Raw genomic sequence first — 25,787 nt, 5'->3', positions numbered from 1 at the left:
CAGCAAGCAGCAGCTCTCAGGAGAGCCAGCCCAGTAAGAATGTATGTCAGCTTGTTCAGAACAGTGTGAAGCCAGCTAGCCAGGTGAGCAGAAGATCGGAGAGAGGGAGGGGGGAGAGGGAGGGAGAGAAAAAGGAGGAGAGAGAGGGAGAGAAGGGAAGCACAAGTGCCTCTCTCTGTCTCTCTGTCTCTCTTTGTCTCTCACTCACACACACACACACACTGAGTGGGAGAAGACAACTGGCAGACCAAGGGCAGGAAGAGAGAGAGGGAGGGAGGGAGGGAGAGAGAGAGAGAGAGAGAGAGGAAGCTCAAGTGACTATCTCTCTATGTCTGTCTCTCAGTCACACACACAGATAACACACAAACACTGAGTGGGGGAAGAGGACTGGCAGACCAAGGGCAGAAAGAGAGAGGGAGAGAGAGAGGGAGAGGGAGAAAGGAAGACAAGGAGAGAGAGGGAGAGAGGGAGGGGGGGAGAGAAAATATGAAAATATGTGGTTGTCCTTACTGGACTTTTAGTAAAGAACGTTTAATGAAATATTTTGATGTTTTTTAAAATTAAGAGGTGAGGTATGGAGATAATTATGCTGTATTTGAAGATGGTAAATAAGCTACTAAAATTGTTTTTACCTGTTGGGATGAAGGAAAAAGGTTTTTTTTTCCCTCTTTCTCCTGTCCTTTTCTCCCCCTCCCCTCCCCCCGCATTTTTTTTCTTTTCTATTTTTCTGTTTGTAGTTTTTATAGTTTGCACCGGCTTTTTATTTCATAAATATGAGGAGGACTAAAATAGACATTTGAGTATTGTATTTGAAAGTAACCTTCGACCCGGCGTCTTTTTTTTTTTTTTGGAGTTCAAATGCTTTTGTTGCATGCAGAAATAAAAATTTGTTTTCTTTGTAGCAGTTCATTGATTTCATAAATGCAGCACCCTATAGTTTTTTTATACATAGCATAAAGGTAAAAAACAATATATGCAGTGTTATCTTCATTTTAGATGTCAAAAAGTGTTTTGCGGCTCCCAGTATTTTCTTTTTGGTGGAAAATGGGTTCAAGTGGCTCTCTGAGTGTTTTAGGTTGCCTACCCATGCTCTAGGCCAAGAATTGCTGTCTTCAGAGCAAATACATTAATATGGACAAAGCATTTTTATAGTTTGCTTAGTTTTGGTAACTATGAAAATAAAAATATAAATAAGGGAGTCCATTTTACAAGACCTTTTTCATTTTTTGATTGAAGTGAGTGTTACCTGATATTTAAATAATAGTGATTTAATTAAAATGTTTTTCTACTGCTACTGTATGCTGCCATTTTCACTCTTAACTATTTTTGGGACATGAATGCTACAAAACAGATTTGAAAATTAAAATAAAGTATTCCCAACTCAAAAGCTTGCTGCTAATGAGAAGTTTCATCTAGTGGTTAAGGCATCAGGCTAGAAACTGTGAGTTCTAGTCCCATCTGTTGATGAATTCATGAGTTCAGGAAACTGTGAGTTCTAGTCCCATTTTAGGCAAAAAGCAAGCTGACTTGGCTGATCATTCTCTTTCAACCCTAGAAAGGAAGCAATGGCAAGCCACTTCTGAAAAATCTTGCCAAGGAAACAACATTCTCAAGACAATTTCCGTATATAAGACATGTCCATAGCAGAAAAAAAGTAAGAATAAGGGCATGCAAAACAAAATAGCTGAACACCATAAAATATCAGGGAAATCCTTGAGGCAGATCTGGAAATAGGCCAAGATGGATGAACTCCTTATAGATCCAGTCCCCAAACTGAGCCCTGTTTTTAAATATTTTCCTAAGAACAACTTGAAAATAATCCCAGATGTATTCACTCATAGACCATTGTGCTGTTTGTAATACCTAAGGTGTGGAAATATTGTTAAAGGTTCCAGTTCTGATCTTGTACTATTCTTTTTCCTAAAATGTCAAGCTTTGAAAAGGAGCATCATTTTCCTTAAAAGCTACTCATTTATCTGGAATGTTGGCATGCAGATTTGAGTTTTCTTGAGACTGAAACATTGCCAAATGTGATTTGTGAGGGGGACAGGAAGCAGACAATTGTTATGCTTAGGCAGTGTTTCCCACCTTAGCAATTTTAAGATGTGTGAACTTCAACTCTCACAATTCTGAGTTAACATTTCCAAAGTTGAGAAATATAGTTAGTAAGACAAGAATCTGCACAAACCTGGGATCCTAGGTCATGGATGTGGAAATCAGTCCATTCAGCCATTACTTCTTAGTCAAGGGTTTAATACAAAAAGTACTTAAGATATGTAGCAGATTTATTAAAGGAAAAAATATAGAAAACACAGTCCTGAAGACATAATTGGTTGGTCTAGGGTCCCAAGAGGCAACTACATAACTAAAGGTGGCTATTGGACTAATTAGCTGATCTTATCTCCTCCCTGCACTTCCTACTGCCCCTCCACCCATCTTCTTTAATTTCATATTATTGTACTTCTGTTATTTAATAATAATAATAATAATAATAATAATAATAATAATAATAATAATAATAATAATAATAATAACAAAATAACAACAACAACAACAACTAATCCACTGGGCATTGTGTAAAAAATACGACTTGCTTGTGTCCGAAAAGTCGTGGGAACATAGGGTGGAAAAAGTTGTCAAGAATGAGAGGGTAAAGATCTCCAAATACAGACAGATCACCACTTGGAACACAACATGCCAGATATCGCAGTCATAGACAACCGAAGCATACAGTTGATTGATACTGCTGTACCAGGAGATACCAGGGTCAAAGAAAAAGAACTGGGAAAAATTATGAAATACCGCAACCTGGCCATCGAAACTGCGCAATTATGGATGAAACGTGTAACAGTCATACCCATTGTCATCAGGGCACTGGGAACTATGTCCAAAAACTTTGCAAAATATATAAAGAGATTTCAGCTTTCTGCAATAACTCCAGCAAAGCTACAAAAAACTGAGCTACTCGGAACATCTTACATGTTAAGGAGCTACCTGGTTGATACCTAGGATGCTGGTAGCAACCTGTGTCAACCATTAGTGCCAGTCAATTTGAGTGTTCAGTTGCCTGAGTTTCATGTTTTATGAATAAAAGTTTAATAATAATAATAATAATAATAATAATAATAATAATAATAATAATAATAATAATATAGTTGGAAGGGACCTTGGAGGTCATCTAGTCCAACCCCCTGCTCAGACAGGAAACCCTATACCATTTCAGAAAAATGACTATCCAGTCTCTTAAAAATTTCCCGTATTGGAGCATTCACAGCTTCTGAAGGCAAGTTGTTCCACTGATTAATTGTTCTAACTGTCAGGAAATTTCTTATTAGTTCTAGGTTGCTTCTCTCTTTGGTTTGTTTCCATCCGTTGCTTCTTGTCCTGCCTTCAGGTGCTTTGGAGAACAGTTTAATTCCCTCTTCTTATTTGTGGCAGCCCCTGAGATATTCAAACACTGCTATCATGTCCTCCCTCATCCTTCTCTTCATTAAACTAGACATACTCAATTCCAGCAACCGTTCCTAATATGTTTTAGCCTCCAGTCCCCTAATCATCTTTTTTGCTCTTCTCTGTACTCTTTCTAGGGTCTCAACATATTTTTTACATCGTGGTGACCAAATCTGGATGCAGTATTCCAGGTGTGGCCTTACCAAGGCATTGTAAAGTGGTATTAATACTTCACGTGATCTTGATTCTGTTAGATGTTTTTGTGCCAGCCATGGCAGTTCCTTAAAAGGTCACCAGATTGGAGCAAAGAGGCACCTTTGCTCCCACTGGTGGGTCAGGGGCCTTCGGCCCCTGCAGCCCCATTGGAGAGAGTTAATGGCCCTCCGGCCCCCTCACGCTCATTGGTAAGGGAGGGGTTGGGAATCCCTATAAAAACCCCTGCACAGGGGCTGCTCTTTAGCTCTTGATCTAGCTCCCTTTGGGAGTGATCCAGGGGCTCAATCCAGGCATGGATGCCTCCATGCCATGGAACTCTTTTTCTTTGCTTTATATTTAAATAAAGCTTTCACCTGATTGCATCCCTGCGTGCTGCCTTTTGCTTGGAAGCACCGCAACGAACCATTGGCCTTGTGAGGACTCTCACAAATTGGTAGCAGAGGTCGATGGTTTGAGGCAACCCTTCCAAGCCAGCAGCAGAAGCAAGATGCCTGGAGTTTCCAGCAAGAACCCCTCTGAGATGGGTGGTAGGAGATCCCCGATTGTGACTAGGAGTCTTCAATCAAGGATGGCAGCCCTGCATCCAGCCCCTGACGCAAGCTTCGATCCAGGTGAGGACTCGGATGACCTCTATGCCCCCAGAGGAGCGCCAGGGACCTCCCTACAACCGCAAGCCACCGAGGGAAGCATGGAAGGCCTGCAGTCCACCCAAGACTGCCCAGACACCGGAGAAGCGGCCTGGAACCACCCCCAGCGTAGACCAGCTGACTGACCGGGAATGCAGGGAGCTGCTCCGAATGCTCCTTGCAGCGTGAAGGACGCCACAAGCCTCTCCACAAGGGATACCAGCACAGGGGGCCTCTGGACACCGTGTAAGTCCTTCCCCAGCACCCAGGAAGCCCCCTAACATGGCACTGGCCACCCTGAGGGACCCCGGGGCCCCGGAGCTTTTGGCGGGAAATTTCCCGCCAAACTGACCTGCAACTCCCAGGGCCAACCGAATGCAAAATGGCAGCCCCCAGGCCACCTACCCCAGCAAGGCTTGGTACGCCTCAGCTAGGCCTCGAGGCACAGCAACCCGGCCCCCCCACCAGAAAGCCTCGAGGCCTATGCAAGCCTCGAAGCCTGCCCAGCTGCGCCTGCTACAGCAGAGATTAGAGCAGCCATCCAGGTCCTGGTTGCGGCCCTGGAGGCCACAATGACTGCGGCCTCGACATCGGAGTTAGCCAGCCTCCCTTGCTACCCCCAGGAGCCTGATTCTGGGGGGGTGTCCAGTCCGGAGCCCCCCAGCTGCCCCCCATGCCTCCAGAGGGCCTCCGACAGTCTTCGGGCCCAGGACCTGACCTGCAGGCCTAGGCATGTGCCTGGCCCAGAGGCAGAGAGAGAGACATCCGCTCCCTCCGCCTCCTGGGCTGAAATGAGCTGAGCATGCTCAGTCAGGGCCATCTGAAAAAGAGAGAAAAATACCAACATTTGCCAGCAGAGGATCCCTCTTCCATTCACCTCAATGGAAAGTTCACAGAGATACAGAAATGAGCAAAGATCTCGGGAAAATTTCCTTTATTCCCAGACCTCTGCATCTGCTTCTCCTCTTCCAAATAATTTTGAAAAATTGAATCTTGGAGGGGAAAATTTTAGCAGCTGGAATAAGGAAGTGCAGGTTTGTCTCTTAAAGGAAGGGACTCTAGAAATGATTTTGGACCCCCCACCTCTTCCCTGGGAGCCCCAAGAAGAATGGTATCATAGGAAAGCATATACCACTGGATGCTAAATTGTTCCCTAGCATTCCAGATGGGCTCACAGCTGGCGAAGTTTGGGGCTTGTTATATAGCTTATTCAACAGCGACAGCCTGGGCTCCACCATCAGGCTCACGTCTGAGTTTTATAACACCAAGCTGAGGTTTGGGGCTAGCATGGCAGAGCACCTGGGAAAACTGAAGGCGCTCAGGGCAGAACTGATGCTCAGGGACTACCCTGTAACTGAAGCAATCATGATTGCTGTTATTCTGGCATCTCTGGACAAAAGCTGGGGCAATTTCATTGTTTCGCTGGAGGGGACCAGGAAGGAAGCCATGACTCTGTCCTACCTCACAGGGAGGCTCAACGAGGAGGACAGGAGGCATAGAGATGCAGGAGAATATGCCAGAGCCACCACTCAGTGCGCCAGCAGGAGACACCACAACTCAGAGCAGGTCAATGCTCTACTTAAGTGTTTCATCTGTGGCTCTAAGGAGCATCTGAAGAAGGACTGCCCCCATCAGCAGCAAGGCCCCAACCGTGGTTCCAATCAAGGAAGGGGCAGGGGGCAGAGAAGGGGGTGTGGCGGGGGCAAAGGTGGTGCTAAGGGCAATTTTATATGTACTCATACTCTCACCCCCGCCACAAAGGCTGGTGGCCCCACTGGCCTATGGTTACTGGACTCTGGAGCTTCATCCCATATTGCCAACATGAAGCAAGGGTTTAAAAGGTTGAAGAGGATTAACTCCTCTGTCAAGGTTGCCAACGGTGATAAGACTTTGGTTGTTGGGGAGGGCACTGTCTCTGTATCGGGGCTGGGAAATGTTGAGGGAGTATTGCATGCTCCATCCATTGCTAACAATCTGTTGAGCATAATTAAGTTATGTGATGATGGCAGGGTGGAGGTATTATTTTGTAAGGGGGTAGGTCATGTCACTCGGGACCAGAAGGTCATTGGGAGTGTTACCATCGTAAATGGTTTGCCATACTTCTCCCCTGAGGGCCCAGCCACAGAGGACAGCCCACCGGGTGCCACCTCAGAAGGGGCCTGTGCACAGAAAGAGAGAAAGGCCCCACAGCCAGCCCCAAGGCTGTCTAAGGAGCGCAAGGCCGAAGCAGTTGCACCCAAGCCGCCTCAGCGAGCCCCACAGCTTTTCAAGGCCAGTGTGGGAAAGAAACCCGAGCCTCAGGCAGGTAAGCCCAAAAAGGAGCCTAAGGTGCCGGCACTGCTCAAGGCAACCAAAGCCAAGAGGGTGTCAGTGGGGAGGCCGCTCCATGATAAGTGTGCCCATCTTTTACATCAAAGATTAGGTCATGCGAGCTTCCCCATGGTTAAAAGGATGGGAGAATTTGCTGAGGGGGTCCACCTCAAGGATTGTGAGGTGTTTCTGGACTGTGCCATCTGTAAGAGGGCAAAGAGGAAGGCTGCCCCCATCCCTAAGGTGTCACTGCATAAGACTCAATACCCGTACCAATTAGTCCATATTGATTTGGTTGGGCCTTTCACACTGTCCCTAGGGAAAAGGCAGTATTTCCTCACTGCCGTCGACGATTTCTCCCAGTACGGCCATGTGTATACCCTCACAGAAAAATCCGAAGCCTTTGACTCAGCACAAGACCAAGATCGCACAGCTGCAGAGTGACTGCGGGGCTGAGTTCATGTCCCGAAAATTCCAGGACTGGGTAAGGTGTAAGGGAATCTGCCATTTTCTTACAGTGCCCTTCACTCCTGCTCAGTATGGCGTGGCAGAGAAAATAAATGGAATCCTGCAGACTATGGTGTGTAGTCTGATTGCGGACACTGGGGTCACGGAATCATACTGGGCGGAGGCACTGCATTATGCCAATTACACCTTAAATCACACCTGGAGCAGCGTTGTGGACCAGACCCCATATTTCCTGGTCCACGGTAGGAAGCCAAGTCTGGGACACTTTCATGTATTTGGCTCCTACGCTTGGGTGCACATCCCCAAGCAGCTGCGGAAGAAGGAGAGATCTGTCTCCCAGAGACTGAGGTTCTTGGGCTATGCTCCTGGCTCCAAGGCCTACCAGTTCCTGGGAGAGGGGGGCAGGACTGTGACTTCCCGATCTGCCTCCTTCAAAGAGGACTCCAATTGGACCCAGATCCATTCAAATGATCTGGGCTCATATTTCAACTGACCCAGCAAAGACGCACTGACCACGACACCACCTGAAATGACCACAGACTCTGCCACCAACGAGAGCGAGGAACAAGATGAAGAAGTCAGCCCACCTGGTCCAGATGGGGAGAATAAGCCATCCAGTCCCGAGGGGGAAGACACGCCACCTTCGCCTGACTCTTCGCCTCCAGCGATGCCTCAGAGGCCTGTGATACCCAGCACCTGGGACTGAGGGCCTTCACATCCCGGTTGTGAATGGCCAGCTGACGAGGAACCCGCAGAAGAAAAGGGTGGTGAGTGGCAGTAGGTCAGGAGGTCAAAGCGGTCCAACAAAGGGGTCCCGCCAAAGAGAATCGACATTGGGTACATCGCGTCTGTCAACAGTGTCGTGGTCACCCCAAAGTCCTTCTCTGACATCCAGGAGCTGCCCATTGAAGAACAGGAGAAATGGCAGCTCGCGATGGAGCAGGAGATAGCAAGCCTGAGAAAGCTCAAGGGCGGGTTGACAGGTACTTAGGTGTGCACGTCTTGGCCACTTAGAAGGGGTTCGCCCTATCTCAGAAAGAAAAGATTGAGGAGTTGTTGGCCAGATGCAAAATGGCAGAATCTAACCCAACACGTAGCCCGATACAAAGTGACTATTACAGTCACACTCACAAGGACAGTCCTGAGTTCACAGATAATAAGTTTTACAGATCTGTGATTGGCTCCTTGCTATATATTAGCAATTGGAGCAGGCCTGACATAGCTTTAGCTGTGAATCTATTGTCCAGGCATGTGGAACACCCAAAGGAATTCCACTGGACTGCTGTTAAGAGGGTACTTAGGTACCTCAGGGGCACGGCCAATGCTCTCTTTGTTCTGGAGCCAGAAAAGGGGAAGCCGGCCCAGCTCTCCACTTACTCGGACGCAGACTGAACTGGTGACACCAAGAGTAGACGGAGCACCTCTGGTTTCCTCATATTGCTGAATGGCTGTCCTATCCATTGGCATGTTAGGCAGCAAAAAATTGTTTCTTGCTCCACGGCCAAGGCGGAATATGCCAGTCTGTCAGACACGGCCAATGATTTGATTTGGTTTGATGCTCTGGTAATGAGCATCTGGGCACCTCCTCCTCTACCCATCCAAATTCAAGAAGATAATACAGCCGCAATTGGAATCTCAGGGGCATACGCGGTGGGCTCTAGGTCCCGTTACATAGACATCCACTATAAAAATGTCAGGCAGCTTGCCAGAATGGGATTCATATATGTCAAACATTGTAGTACAACTGACCAGATAGCTGACCTGTTCACCAAACCTGTACCCATTGACCGGCACAACCTTCTGTGTAAGCGTTTGTGTTTGGTCTTGTGAACGTGTACAATGCATCTGTATGTCTATGACACCTGCTCGCCCCCTCACATACACTCACCGGTCCCTGTCATTGGCTGGGGAGCAAAGAGGCACCTTTGCTCCCACTGGTGGGTCAGGGGCCTCTGGCCCCTGCAGCCCCATTGGAGAGAGTTAATGGCCCTCCGGCCCCCTCACTCTCATTGGTAAGGGAGGGGTTGGGAATCCCTATAAAAACCCCTGCACAGGGGCTGCTCTTTAGCTCTTGATCTAGCTCCCTTTGGGAGTGATCCAGGGGCTCAATCCAGGCATGGATGCCTCCATGCCATGGAACTCTTTTTCTTTGCCTTATATTTAAATAAAGCTTTCACCTGATTGCATCCCTGTGTGCTGCCTTTTGCTTGGAAGCGCCTCAACGAACCATTGGCCTTGTGAGGACTCTCACAGATTCTATCCTTCTCTTAATGCAGCCTAGCACTGTGTTGGCTTTTTTGGTAGCTGCAGCACACTGCTGGTTCATCTTTAACTGATTGTCCACTAGGACTTCGAGATCCCTCTCACAGTTACTACTATTGAGCAAGGTACCCCTATACTATACCTGTAAATTTGTTTTTTCTTGCCTAAATATAGAACCTTACTTTTTTCACCATTGAATTTCGTTTTTATTGTTGTATTCCTTTACTATTATGTTTACATTTTTTACCTTTTTTTGTTTTATGTTGTAAGCCAGCCAGAGTAGCACCACAGCGAGACAAGCAGCAAATAAATTTAACAAATTAACAAATTAATAAATTTGTGAGAAACTTCCCACCAGAGTTTAAAAGTAGAGAAAACTAAAAATGGTTAATTGGAAATGATAACCCTGATTACGAGAGCAACTATCCCCTTTCCTGCCTAAATTGCAGATCCTGTTATCCCTGTCAGTACAAAATGTTCCTGAACTTGTCAAACCAAGTGGTTTCTACTGAGCAACGCAGCAAGACCTCTTCTGTTGCATTCAGATTTTCTGTATTACAGAATTTGCCATTTCTGGGAAGTTTTTTTTAAAATATTAGTTCAAACTCTGGGACTGCTCACATGATTGGGTCATCTTATTTGGAAGTAGTGTAATGTGGTATATGCCCATTAAGTGCACACTCTCAGGAAAGATTTGGAAATAAAGGATGTAAATTAAGATGCATTGAGAGAGTTCATCATCTATTTGGCCTTTAAACACCTCAAAGTCCCTTGTTAATATATGCTTACAATATTTTATTTCTTCTTATTTCTTTAGCATGCAGTATCTAATTCAAAATGGGCATCTTTCCTTTTTGGTTTAATATATTGTTTATGGCCAGAAATAGTCTTTGGAGGGTGTCATATTTTCTGTGGTGTGCTTGGAGAATATTCCTTCCACATTTCCCCCCCCCCCCGTTTTTCTTCTACAATTTGATGGTAAAAAGATTGCCGTGGATGGTTTTTTACCACATGCTGTTGGAAGAGGAAGCTGTAGAAGGTAGCATAGCTATGAAGTGACAAAGGACTGTGTGAAAGTATTTATAGTTCCCTTGAAGGTTTGAAGTTATTAACTTTTTTCTGTCTGTTCATATTAAAATCCAAAGGAAAACACGAGAAGAGAGTTCCTCTCGTGAGCCATTTTTCAGATTGAAAAATATAGGCAGTTCAGTAGACAAAGATAGCAGCGCCATCAGGAAGACAAGAGGAAGGGAAGAGTGATGCAAACAACATCTGACTGGTGCCTTGCAAACCCTGCCCCCTTTTTCTACATCTATTGCAATGTCACACAGTCCTCCACAGAGTGGAGTTCAGAATGATGAAAGCAGAGAGAGCCTGAAGATGCCCCAGACACAGTGATGCTGCCAGAAGAATGCATAGACAATCCTATTGCAGCAATGGAGGTTTTGAAATGACAAAGCACTCTGTAACCCTTTCGGTAGTACCTCATTAATAACCACCATCATTTTTTTAAACTTTTGCTAATTAATAAATGCCCCCTCTTCCCTTAAAAGCATTATGTATATGGTTGCAGCTTAATAGCTATGAGGTAGATAGAATTAGGGTTTCAACAATGGAGATGGCCTGTCCACAAGCTCCATCGATTCACAATATGTCAGGAAATGAAACTACTCCCTTAGGTGCTCTAACTACACTGCAGCTGAGCCAGAAGGAAATAGGCTGAGTTGCTGAGTGAGAGCAACAGGAGCACAAAGCCATTTCTGGAGAGACACAGAATGAAGTAGAAAAACAAGATTCCTAGGTTGTTTTTTTTTTGGGGGGGGGTTACATAGGAAGACTAAGAGTTCAGCATAGTATTAATTGAAAATCTCTTCTGCAGTACATACAATATCTGGAACAGTATTTTTTTCCTGTGATATACACATGAAATGCTCTTATCACAAACAGGAAAGAAGATGATCCTGGCTCAATAATAATAACTGTGAGTGGGATCTTGGAGTCCTAGTGGATGATCACTTAAATATGAGTCAGCTCTATGTGGCAGCTGCCAAAAAAGCCAACACACATTCTAGGCTGCATTAACAGAGGGATAGAATCAAGATCACGTGAAGCGTTAATGCCACTTAACAATGCCTTGGTAAGGCCACACTTGGAATACTGCATCCAGTTTTGGTCACCAGGATGTAAAAAAAGATGTTGAGACTACTCTAGAAAGAGCAACAAAGATGATTAGGTTTCCTCAGTTGAGGAAAACCATATTTTGTAATTTTTAAAAAAGCCATGACTGTCTAGTTTCTTTTCTTTATCTTGTCTAGAGAGAGGATAGTGAAGGGCTTGTTATATGATACTTGATTTTTATTCAAGAATTAAAAACTTGTATTTGAGAGTAATTCTCCTTAAAGTTATAGTCCTGTTCCAACTATTAAACTTGTAAATTATCTTTTATAGGATAGGACAGCATATGTTTAATTTTAGTCTTTTACCTACTTCTGCACTTAAAAAGAGCATAATACATACATGTTAATAAAATTAACATTATGCTTACATGGGAAAACTATAATTACTGTACAGCAATGAATATATTGACTCAGTCCATATATATTTGAGACTGCTTGAAATTAAAAGCTGTAAAATAAACACATAATAAAAGTCATGGAGCTGAATATTTTTTTAAAAGTTCTTTTTTCGACAAACATGTGAGTATGAGACATAAATGTCTGATTTTATGGACCTGCCTTTACACTATCAGCCTGATTGTATTCTCTCATTTACATTTCTTTTTAAACTTTTTTTGAAAGGAAAAAAAAGAAAGTCCTTTTAAACAAATGCATTCAATACTCATTGGTCCTTAAACCTACAAAGAATTCTATGCAAGAAGTGCATAATGAGGTATTACTTAAAGCCAAATTACCAAATACATGGATAGATACCAAAATTACGTTAATACCCAAAGAAGACTCAGACTTGACCCTGATAAAGAACTACAGACCAATATCTCTACTAAATATGGATTATAAAATCTTTGCTTCAATAATAGCATAAGACTAAAGAGATTCTTGATTGAATTTATACATTCAGACGCAAATGGATTTTTACCAAAGAGACAAATAAAGAATAATTTAAGAATGATTTTAGACACATTGGAATATTACGAAACGCACCCAGGGAAATAAACGGTTTTGATTTTTTAAAATGCATAGAAAGCCTTTGACAATGTCAGTTGGCAATTTATGGTTCAACAACTAACCCATATGGATTTTGGAGAAAATTTTATGAATAGAATTCAAACAATTTATCATAAACAAATGGCTAAAATAATTGTGAATGGAGATTTCACAGAGAGTTTCAATATTAAAAAAGGCACAAGACAAGGATGTCCATTATCCCCACTATTACTTATCTTAACTCTGGAGGTGTTGAATAGGAATGTTAGACGATACAGAAATCAAAAGAATGGAGATAAAGATGAAAAGTACAAACTACAAGCATTCGCAGATGACTTGGTATTTATATTGGAAGATCCGTTAGAGACAAGTCCTAAATTATTAGCAAAGATTGAAGTAGCAGGAGTGAAAATCAATAGAGAAAAAGCTAAAGTTATAGATAAATACCTCATAGATAAACAACAAAACCAACTACCAGTAAAAACAGACCTCCAAGTAGTTAAGAAAGTTAAATACTTGGGAATATAATTAACAGCAAGATGTGCTACAATAAAAGAAGATAATTATGTAAAATTATTAAAACAAATAAAACTAGACTTGGAAAAATGGAAAAATCTACAACTATCAATCCTGGGAAGAATAGCGACTGTGAAAATAAACATTTTACCAAAATTACTCTTTTTATTTGAAATAATACCAATAAAAATTGACAAAAGTTTTTGGGTGAATTAAATACATTGATATTGAAATGTATCTGGCAAGGAAAAGCTAGAATCACACTGAAAATGTTGCAAGAAGCAAAAGAAAATGGAGGCTTTGGGCTACCAGACTGGGTCATGTACTATCAAGCAGCCACACTACATGGTTAAAAGAATGGATAAATCTTAGAAAGAAAAGACTATTATTCCTAGAAGGGCATCACCTACAACTTGGATGGCATTCTTTCCTATGATATGGGAAGAACAAAATTCACAAATACTTTCAAAACCACTATGTAAGAAATGCACTGCTTTTGACATGAGAATAGGTTAAATCAAGAACTTACATGAAAATATCAGGATGGATTTCAACCATACAGGTGTTCATACACCCAAACTTAATTAATTATGAGAAACTTGTGACTTATAAAGATATTTTGAATACTGATGGGAAACTACAAACTAGACAAGAATTGGAAGAACAGGGCATTGAGCTATCATAATGGCCACATCTGAAAATGCAGATGAGATATGAGAAAGATGCAAAAATATATGGTTTTTACAAAGATCAGACAACATTAAACTAGCTACTATTGTCATCAGATCACAAATTGATTAAGAAACTGTACAGCTTTTTGTTAAATTTAAAGATGGAAGATGAACAAGTTAAAGAAACCATGATAACTTGGACAAAAAACTTTGGGCACAATGTAGAGTTAGAAAAATGCAAAACTTACGGGTAAGAAACCACAAAAGAACAAGGGCAGCTTGTTGTAAAGAATATTTATACAAAATGTTCTATAGATGGCATTTACCACCTACAAGACTAACAAAAATGTTTAAAAATATGTCTACCAATTGTTGGAAATGCAGACAAAATCCAGGTACATATTATCATCTTTGATGGACATGCCAAAAGCAAAGAATTATTAGTCAAAAATAAATAGGTGGCTAGAAAGATGATAGGAGCACATGTAGACTATAAACCAGAATTATTTGTTTTAGGTAAAAATTCAGAAAATTATGATAAGAAATGTGTATACTTAATATTACATATATTAACAGCAGTGAGAATTACATTTGCTCAGTACTGGAAAAATGAAGAAATACCATCTGAAGAAGACATAATTAAGAAAATTTGGGACTGTGCAGAAATGGATAGGCTCACTTTGAAAATGGGGAAGCAAGATTCGGAATACTTTCAAACATGGGAAAATTTTTATAAATGGTTAGAAAAACAGAATAAAGGGTAGGAACAGAAATTTATTACTATTAATGTTAAACATATAAACCCAGACATGATGCTTATTAAATACTAAATATTGTTACTGTAAAAAAATAATAAAATATACATTAAAAAAGAATTCTATGTAGTTTTAATTATGATCAAATCAGGAAATAATTGGCTATCTTCTTCATCACTACAACAGACCCATTCTGGCTGCTAGGCACAAATAACAGTTTCTAAACAGCAATGCCCAGTTGTGATTACCTAATTGTCACTTGTCTGAAGGGAAGTTGTAAAGCGTGGTATCCTGCTGCTTTATTCATATAACTCTGTTTTAGAAACACGTCACAACTGGAATTGGTGGTTGTCTCATCAGAAAATGTGGGAAGGATTAATGTGGCATATAAAACAAATCACTCTTGAGCTCAGCTGAGAAAGTGGGTATTAAAAGCACTCCAGTCAAAAGAGTTGTGGTGATATACAGGCAACATATGTTGGGCTGCTAAAACTGCAGGGTGTTTGGAAAGGGTAATGGTCCATGGGTGTGAATTCTTTCAAGACCTCTTAAAGGCACATGTGTTTTTTGAGCTTGTTCCCTAAACAAGGGCCTGTTATAGGTTACATTCTCTGGCATTTTTGTACTTTATCATTTGGCTGGTGATATTTCAAGGCTACTTATTTCCAATGCTGATGCTAACTGTAAGGACAATAAGCTTCTAGAAGATGAAGTCTTAGATAGTTGCCATTTCTACTACTTTATAAGATGCTGCTCAACTTATGACCACAGTTGAGCCCAGAATTTCCATTGCTAAGCAAGGCAATTGTTAAGCAAGTTGCAACCCATTTTAGAAGCTTCTTCCACACTTGTTAACCAAATCACTGTTGTTGTTAAGTGAATAAAATGGTTGTTAAGCAAATCTGACTTTGTCCAAAGTTGTCTGGGAAGATTATGTATGGCAATCACATGACCCCGGTACACTGCAATTCTCATAAATACATACCAATTGCCAAATTTTTCCAATTTTGATCACGTGACCATGGGCATGCTACAAATCGTTAAGTGTAAAAACAGTCATAAGTAACTTTTTTCAGTACCACTAGTCACTAAATGAATGGTTGTAAGTCAAGGATTGAATTCATAATATACTGAAGTAATGTCCTGAAAAGGGTAGATGTTGATATCTTCAGAAAAGAACACTGCATGCTCAGTTTTTTCATACAGATTTTAAAATCTGCTTGTCAGTTTTTCATATTTATGTCATGATACCAGATGTAAGAACAGCAGCGTGGAATTTGCCTTGTGATGCCACAGAGGTTTTATCTTATCTTATGTTACTATGGTTTTTTTAAAATAAAATAAAACAATTTTTGAAAATAAATAGTTTTGAAAAACTCTAAATAAAGCATGACAAGCTTATGGGAAAGATATATTTTTGCTGGGCCATATTGGTGGACTTTGAACTTAGATGTTGTCTATGTACAACATAACTGATTATAATATTGATATCAGATGAGGTGCTTCATTACTCTTTCAACACATATGCATAATAGTACAGAGACTTGGAAAATAAAATCATCAATGAAGAATTAGATCTTCTCATTCTGTCTTAATAGTAATATTATACTGATTGTTTAGAATCGTGAATGAAATAAGGACATTTGAGTAATTTGAAAACGCTATTTTTTGCTTATTTTTTGTAAAATAGCCTATTAAAATTTAGAGAAAAAGCTGTGGACATTGTAAAACCTGCTGTATATCAAATGGGAAATGGGTTCAGTTAAAAAAATACTGCATCTAATTGTTATATTTTATTATTATACAGCTTAGCAATAACCTTTCCACTGTCCCAGCTTACTCACCGATAAGTCTGTTTTATTTTTCAAGGCATCATTATTGTAGCTATTTCTGTTTCGAAATTAGGAATTGTATTAAACTTTGATGATGTGCAGGAAACAAATATTTGCACTAATAACGTATGTGATTTTTATCTTTCTATTTTAATTTCAACAGAACAATACATGTGTTTGTGTAAAATATACAATGTGCTGAGCATTTACAATGAAGCAAAGAATTTATATACCAGAACATAATTGCATTAAAAAAATCTTAATAAATAATATATTGTGGATAACAAGTTAAAACCCTGCTAAACAAATATATTTGAATAACTCATTTGACTTTTGCATGGATTGCTCTTGTTTTTGTTACCCCCATAAATCACCAAAACCGTTAAGCAGAGAAGTCATGGTTTTGTGATCAAAAATGTACTTAGCTAAGTTAAAACAATCATTCAAAATCCTGGGTGAATGTTGAATATTTTGGTTTCCTTTTTAGTTTCTGGTTCAGTGCTACATACATTGCCTCCAACTGTAACCATGACTAAAAATATTATTTCACTTGTTTTAGCTATGACACCATTTGTTACTTTTACTCTGCCAAAGGACTGGTAAGAGTTAAAATCAATCTACCCTTTTGACACTTCCACCAGAGAGAGGCATTGTAGCCAATACAACATGCAAAAATACATACAGTAAAATGAGGTCATTTCATAAACTGGTAAGCAAAAATGCCAGAAGTAACCTTTTAGGTTTTTCCACCTTTCCAAGATCTTGGAATAGAAATCCTAAAATTGATAAATAATTCAAAAAACATAGTTTTATATATAACAAATAACAGGACACAACAGAGAAGGTATTCATGTATTTCCTTTATCTGAAGATAAATTAGGATCGGGAAAACTATATGTGAGTGTTTCCCAACTTCATACCTTCCACATGATTTAGGCCACTGTATATCAGCTTTTCTCAACCCAAGGTCCTATCAATTCTGGAAGTTGGAATACCAGCAGTGATGAGGGTTTCCTGAAGTTGGGGAAGATTTTGTCACTTTGATTACTGATCTCACTACTTGCCAGGAAAAACATGGGAATTGCTAGATCAACTCTCTATAGAATTGCCAACAATGCCTTAGAAGAGCTACTGGCCTCAAATCTGTTCCTAGTCAATTGCATACTGCATGTGTAACTTGATATTGCTGAGCTAGCCAGTGGCTTATCCTGATATTGTTGACCACTTAACAGGTGGTGCTTGCACAGTATTAACGTACTGTAGCATATATTATGATTCATAAATGGAAGATGAAGCAAGCAGGGCAAGGAAACAAATCAACTACATTTTATTTGTGGGAGTTGCTTATATAATTGGCTTTTATTTGTATAGTTTTTGTTTCTTCATACTCTTCCTTCTGATTTTCTTCTATTTTTACAGGTGCTCTCTAGGAACAGGAGAAAATCTAAATAAGTGGTCACTAGGAGTTGAAAACAATTTGGTGGCATGTAATCAATCTCCAGGAGCAAGTTAAAAAAATATTTGTACTGGACAAAATAAGTCAAGAAAGGTCAAGAAAGATCCTACTCATAAGGATACCACTCTCACAGCAATGTACAAATTAAGTGGAGCCAGAAACAGAGCTAATAGAACTTAAATAACCTAAACTAAAGTAACCCAAAGTAGCCTAAACTAAAGTCTAATACAACCATCAGAAGTCATAGAAAGGTGATGAGAACATTTCAAAGAACTCCTCAATCCCTTAGGAAAGTATCTTGAAGAAACCATGTAAGACAACAATACAACAGCAATAGAACCAGAAATATTGATTGAAGAAGTAGCAAGAATTTTTAAAGGGTCACCTAAATATAAAGCACAGGGAATTTATGATGATGATGGTGGTGGTGGTGGTGATTATTATTATTATTATTATTATTATTATTAAACTTGAAATAGACAAAATGATCTTGGAAAACTGCAAAAGAAGGAAGACCAATCTGAATGTAGCATGGATTGACTACAAACAGGCATTCGACTCTGCCACATGACTAGATAATCAAGTGCCTAGAAATAACAAGAGTCAGTAGAAACATCAAAAAGTTTATGCAAAAATTGATGGCACAATGGAAGACACAGTTGCAGGTCAATGGTAAGAGGTTAAAATCAAGAGAGGAATATTTCAAGGAGATTCACTATCATCACTACTATTTGTCATTACACTGTTTCCCTGTCACCAATACTGAAGAACTCAGGTCATGGCTATCAAACATCAAAAACTTCAGTCAGAAGTTTACATGGACAATCTGAAGCCGTATGGAAAAACTTCATCTGAAATAGAATCACTGCTCAATACTGTCCCTATATAGCCAAGATATTGCAATAGAGTTTGGCTTGGACAAATGTGCCACACTCACTATCAAACAAAGAAAAATAGTGAAAAATGAAGGAATCAAGATGCCCCCCCAAAATAACTAATAATCTGGATGAGGATAATTACCTTGATATTCTTGAAGCTGACAACATCAAGCACATTGAAGTCAAGAAAAAGATTAGAGGTGAATTCATCAAGACAGTGAAAAAGATCTTAAAGTCCAAACTCAATGGAGGAAATGCCATCAAGGAAATCAACACCTGGGCAATACCAATCATTAGATACACAGCTGGAATAGTGGACTGGACTCGAGCAGAACTAAAAGCAATGGATAGGAAGACCAGAAAAATAACGACAATGAATCATGCCCTTCATCCACATAGTGACATTGACAGACTCTACCTACCAAGGCACATAGGTGGCCGTGGAATGTTGCAAGTACATCAGATGATTGAAGAAGAAAAAATAGATTTGGAAAAGAATATCTGAAGGACAATGATGAAGATGCACTGAAGTTAATATATCAGGAAAGCTTAGTGATTACTGGAGAGATCAAACTGGCCTACAAGAAAGACCGAATTAAGAATAGAATGAAGGCATGGGAAGACAAAGCACTACATGGACAGTACATTAAATAAATACCTAGGAAAGCAGATAATAACAAGACCTGGCAATGACTAAGAGCAAGAAAGCTGAAGAAAGAAACTGAGGAACTAATTCTGGCTGCACAAGACCAAGCCTTAAGGACAAATGCATACAAAGTCAGAATTAAGAAGACCACAACAGACAGTAAGTGCTACCTATACAAAGAAGCTGAAGAAACAGGGACCACCCGGTAAGCTGCTGCAAGAAGATCACATAGACTGACTACAAGCAGCAGAATGACAAAGTAGCAACTATGGTGCACTGGAAGATCTGCAAGAAATATCATTTGGCTGCAAGCAAGAAAATAGAGGAAGTCATAGAAAATAAAAAAGTTAAATGGCTCTGGGACTTTAGAATTCAAACAGAACAGGCATCTATCACATAACACCCTGTACTTAACAACTGTTGATAAGAAAGACAAAAAAGTCTGGATAGTGGACATGGCAGTGCCTGGAGAATAGAAGAGAAGATAACAAAATACAAAGACCTACAAATAGAAATAGAACGACTGTGGCAAAGGCAAGCAGTGGTAGTACCAATAGTAATAGGCACCTTGGATGCAATTCCAAAACAACTGGAACATTACTTGAACACCATTGGCATTGACAAATTCGCCATCAGTCAATTGAAAAAGGCCGCCTTATTGGGAACAGTTTCTATCCTGTGACGATATCTGTAATACCATCAAACATCCACATCTTCCTATCCTGGGTCCTTGGTAAGGACTAGATAGACAAAAATGCCAAATCCAGTCTGAACATCTGGCTGACTGTGAGATGAAATAATAATAATAATAATAATAATAATAATAATAATAATAATAATAATAATAATAATAATAATAATAATAATAATAATAATAAATAATAATAATAATAAAAATAAAAATAAAATAAAATAAAATAAAATAAAATAAAATAAAATAAAATAAAATAAATAAAATAAAATAAAATAAAATAAAATAAAATAAAATAAAATAAAATAAAATAAAATAAAATAAAATAAAAAAATAATAATAAAATAAAATAAAATAAAATAAAATAAAATAAAAATAAAAATAAAAATACCACCAACACCAAGCCTTAAGGACAAATGCATACAAAATCAAAATTGAGAAGGCAGCAACAGACAGTAAGTGCCGCCCATGCAAAGAAGCTGAAGAAACAATGGACCACCTGGTAAGCTGCTGCAAGAAGATCGCACAAACTGACTACAAGCAGCAGCATGACATTGATGAGGCATTGATAACAAGTACAGCTAAAGAACTACAGCAACAACATCTCATGTCCATAAATCAAGAATGTAAGGCAAATAACATGAGAATTAGTAAAGAAAAACAGAAGCAATGGTTATTGGAAGAAAAAAGTACACCCTAAACATTTAGAGAGAACATGTATCAGAGTTCAAATATTTAGGAATCACATTTACTGAAGATGGAAAAATGGATGAAGAGATTAATATATAATGCAGTAAGAGAAGGCAAGTATTGGTACAGCTAACCCCACTCATACAACATAAGGCAGTACCAATTAATATAAAGAAGCATCTCATACAAAGCATATTCATCCCTACCTTATGTTACCAGTGCCAAACATGAATACTTATAAAGTATAAATGAAAATACTGTATGTTACTACAAGATGTTTTAGGAAAGCTTCTGGAGTGACTAGAAGGAATAAAAACAGGAATGAAATTATAAAGAAAGAATTGGAATAGAACCAATATTAAACTACATACAAAGACAATAAATAAAGTGGTTTGCCCATCTGGAGAGAATGTCTGGGGATTTCATACTATATAAGGCATACATAGAAAGAATGGAAGGTCAAAGAGCATGAGGCAGACCCAGAAGAAGATGGAAAGACAACATCAAAGACATGATACAGCAGCATCAAATAACAATGGTTGAGGCTGCAAGAAGTGCAAGAACCAAAACTTTGTATCTCCCTCCCAAAGTGTAAAAGAGGAAGTAAAGAGGAAGAAGAAACAGAGCTTTTTGAAACAGCTTTAACCTGCTTTATTTGGCACTATGCAAAACAGAGAAGCCTTGATGGCAGAAAGTAGAATATGAATGGTATACAAATATTGAAAGTATTGATCCTAATGAAAAATATTGGTTCCTAGTTGACAAAAATTGATGTTATTCTTCATTATCAATATATCTTGGGATCAAACTGCATATTATATTAATCATTATTAAGTCACTGAATACACAAGTACACCCACAGCCACAGCCACACACCACTTCTTTACTTGAGATAAATGCATTTGGCTTTCAGTTGAATCTTGGATTTATGTCTGTGGATTAAATTTTTTAATCCAACTGTATCATTCCTGAAATTTTCCTTGCCATGTGTGGAGGTTTAGATTAGACAATGAGCTCAGCTGATATCAGTGCATGCTTTTGAAAAGTCCAGAAGGCGATAAGGTGAAACTTAGAGAGAAAGTAACAACAGGAGAATTTTTTTTCCTCATTACCACCACTTCTGTTTGAAATAGAAACAGCCATTATCATTTAGAGAAAATTAAAGTTGGGAGCCTGATGGCCTCTGGACATTGTAGAACTCATCAGTCTTAGGCACCGTGGCCAACAACATATTTTTTAGATACTGCAATCCACAATATAGAGCTGGATGGGCAGTACACTGATGAGGAAAAGGCCTATGCACAATTTTTTTTATTATTTAGATCAGTATTTTCCAAATTTTGCAGAATTCCAGAACTCTCAATTTAGCTACTTGAGGAATAACAAACTTCCCCATCTTAGTGACTGAACTGGACCTTAATCTGGAAATTGTAATCATTTTAATAGATATTTTCATAAAATATAATTTGTTTAAAAGAGAATAGATAAACCATAATTATACTGATAGTTATGATACAGTGATGTATGTCAAGTATGTCAGACACAGAAAGCAGTGTACCAATAGATTGAAAACTCCCTTGTTATGCCCTTAATCCCTTAATTCAGGGTAGAGTCAGAGCGACTAGATAAAACTGAGACTTTACTGGCTGGATGCCCTTCCTAATGTTACACAGCGTTCGCATTCAATATAATGGCAGAGAAACATCTGCCATTATATAAGATTGAACTATCAACCCTCCAAATAGAAAGCAAGCATCTTTATCACTAGGCCTCCATGCAGCTCAAATACCAACAGATTAATTAATTAAAATTAAAAAATATATTTTGTATTCTTATAATGCAAATAATTGCCTAATTCTTTATTTATGATACATAATTACTGGCACAGTCTCTGAAACTCATCTCTCTGTTCTCTGATTTATTCTCAGGCAACAATGTATAAAATTTCATCTTCTGTGTGGGTATGTGTGTGTGTGTGTAATTATTTCCTAGTAAGTAGGCTTATTGTGATAATTCTAGTAAGAGGGAGAAGGGGGAGAAGGATGATTAGGAGAATCCAACACAATATTTCATGGTTATATCTTATATGTTTGATAATGTAATAAAATATTTGGAATGAAATCAAACTAAAAAGAACCCTGCAGATACTTTGAATTTTTTTATTGTTCAGCACTTTACAATTTAAGAGGAAACAACAGAGACACATATTTGATTAAACCTTTCTAACAATAGTTCATATTTTAGCACTTTGGAAACATTGACTGTTTTTCAAATTACATGCCACTGCAATTTCTGTTTGGTTGGCATGGAATACTAAAAAGAAGCTTCAACCTGTTTTGGAAATTGAGACTGAAACAGCCTTGCTGCCTAAGGGCAAATTGCAAATCCCATAAAGCATTATTAAAGGCTCCTGTTTAGTGTTCCATACACATGTTTAATGTCTCCCCCAAATCATAAAAGTCAAATAACATGACAATACAAGGGTTTGAATGACAACAGTTGTTTGAGTTTTTTCACTACACAATTGGATCATAAATGATGAAGAAGGAGGTCAAGAAGGAGGAATGGAAGCAAGCAAATTTCAAAAGTAAAATTGCTAATAGTTGTAAACTTTGCATAGTCAAAGAGCCAATCCAATCATTGTGGATTACCTGTCCCATAAATTACGGATCAAACTGCATCATGATAGAGAATTTTCCATTCTTTTCATCTGTCATGCCACACTTTTTAATGGTTCCCAGGTTTAAATACATATTTCTGCCAGAAGAATTCTTTGCTAGAAGTTCCAAATGCCAGGGATTTATTTGTAAGATAACATTATTACTTATTGATTTGATAATGGCCTTCACAGTCACAGAAGGCTCATTACCTTCATCTCCCTTTGGAAGGGAAGGTAACATTTTTCAGCCTGTAGACCTATAATTCCTTCATTGGTCCATAGCAGGGGTCAAGGGATAGATAACTGTGATATTTCCAATGTAAGTGGACAGCATCTTTTCTTATTTATATTTGGGGAAGGGTTTGGAGAAATTTTTAAGAGGCAAAATTAATGTCTTAAGTCTTGTTTTAACCTTCCTCCAAGAAAAACAGAGACAAAAGGTTCAATCTATCAGTATTTTGTTAAGAGGTATTATGAATATCTTATGCTTTTGGAAGGCTTAAATCATCAGATTTGCACTTTAGATCCACTTTCCTCCCAATACAAAACATGATCATAAACTTTAATTTGTGGGAGGTTCTGAAAGCTCTGGAGGCCCAAATCTAATGCTAAATCTAGTTGTGGTCCATGAACAGCAAGCAAACAAATCTACTCTAATGTCTTACATTAATCACATGACCATGCAGGTGATCACTATAAAAAATAGGGCTGGTAAAGTATCCTTCTATCCAAATTTGTGCCCTTATCTATCAGGCAGTAACAATGAGACCCATATGTGCAGGGTTCAAGCTAACTACTTTATTATGTTCTGCCTTTAATACAGGACTCTCCCCAGTCTGGCAGCCTACTCCTGGGAACAATTATACATGGCTCCAAGGAAGATGGGTGAGTGTTTGGTCCTAGTCCTTTTGAAGTTGTGCAGTGACTCCAGGCTAAATCTGCAGTTGCTTCTTCTTTCTTGCTTCCCAACATTACCCATACATATCCATGGGAGTGTAAGAAGGGGGGGAGGCAAACAAGACCATTTGCACCATGATATAATAATTATAGTATATGCATATATCTAAGGGCAGCAGAAAATCTTTTATTCCCTGCAAGAACAACTGTGTGAGACAGACTCAGCTGAAAGAAAGAAATTAGTCTATAGATAAGGATGTTTAAGCATCCCTGTTCCCTGACCAAAGATTAACTACTAAACCACACTGTCTCTCAGCATCATAATAGAATTTACACAACATATGCTATTGCATTAGACATCATAAAGAACATAACTTTTGGGAGGAGCTTGTTGTGTATATATTTAAGGGATGAATGCCTGGGATTCTATAAGGTAAGGAAAAAGTATATATAGTTTACAGTTCAGCCTTTAAATCTTGAATGGCTAGATACATTTTTCCTAAATTTCCTACATTTTACTTGTAAAATGTAATTGGAACAACAGTCCCATCTTGGAACACCTATTTTGCTCATGGTGTTATGGAAGTCGTTTCCAAAAAAAGAAAAATCATTAAGTTCCATTACTAAAGTCTTACAAATTCTTGAAACAGCCAGAGGAAATGGCTTTTTCTGCACAAAAACCATAGGCCCATATTGCCTCTGGGGGCAGAATACTGAGGAAGATGTAAAAAGAGGAAAGTAGACAAGCTAATTTGTCCTTGTCAACAATGTTTGGCCCCAAAGAGGTGGAACAAGTTACAGTGGAAAATGAAATGAGAGAGTTAATAAAGTTGGGTGATGAGATCATTCTTCAACAACAATTCCCAAATGCAGAAACATTTTTAAATTTGCTAAGTATGAATCCTAGCATAGGACCTATAAAAAGCATTTCAAGTGTCTGACATGAAACGTGCAATCTGTTTCCATTAACAGAAGTGTAACCTCCACTAATAGCACAAAAGGCCAAGGAAGGAAAATGCAGCTCTGTGTTAGAGTTGTTAGCCTCCCCTAAATGCTTTGTAAAAACTCCTAAATCCATTCATTAAAACCAACATAAAAAACAGTGTGTGCTAAAATAATCTCAAAGAATTTATGGTTTTATGAAAACTCTAATTTGTTGTTACTTTTTTTCATAGAAAAACTACTATCTCTAAAGCATCACCCAGAAGGACTCACAAGGAAAAAAGGCACTTTTGAAATAATACAAAAAATATAAACACAGAGTGTCATGTACTGGGCTCATTAGTAATACCACATGGGTTGCTGAAGCAGCTAATGGCTCTCCAGCAACCCAGGCTACAAGCGCTATAATTGGCTATCCCTAGGCAGCAATGGTTGCTTCAAACTTATTGGCTGCCGCCTAGGGGCTAGACTATATATTGTGGCTAGTTGTAGCCATTTGCCAGTACAGATTCTGCACGAAATAAAATATGAGTTCCCCTGTACTCAGTTACCTCGTCTTCATTCCTGCACCAAAGAACCCGTTATTTAACATTGGCGACGAGGGTGGGATCCTACTTCACTAAAAAAAAGAGTTGAAGTCTACGAGGGAAAGGCAGTG

At 39.1% G+C, this 25,787-nt stretch overlaps 1 long non-coding RNA gene across 1 annotated transcript; it reads left to right on the top strand.

Annotated features, from left to right (window-relative positions):
* On the top strand, positions 1 to 25,471 carry LOC308676982. The gene is made up of 3 exons (XR_014028392.1): positions 1 to 83; positions 24,114 to 24,175; positions 25,363 to 25,471. It is a non-coding gene; the product is annotated as an uncharacterized lncRNA (long non-coding RNA).
* Positions 25,472 to 25,787: the final 316 nt, after the last annotated feature.

The sequence above is a fragment of the Vipera berus genome (genome assembly GCF_964194415.1).
Source record: "Vipera berus genome assembly, chromosome: Z".
In the NCBI taxonomy this organism is placed as follows: domain Eukaryota; kingdom Metazoa; phylum Chordata; class Lepidosauria; order Squamata; family Viperidae; genus Vipera; species Vipera berus.
The sequence above is the reverse complement of the archived record's forward strand: the minus strand, read 5'-3'. Positions and strand labels throughout refer to the sequence as shown.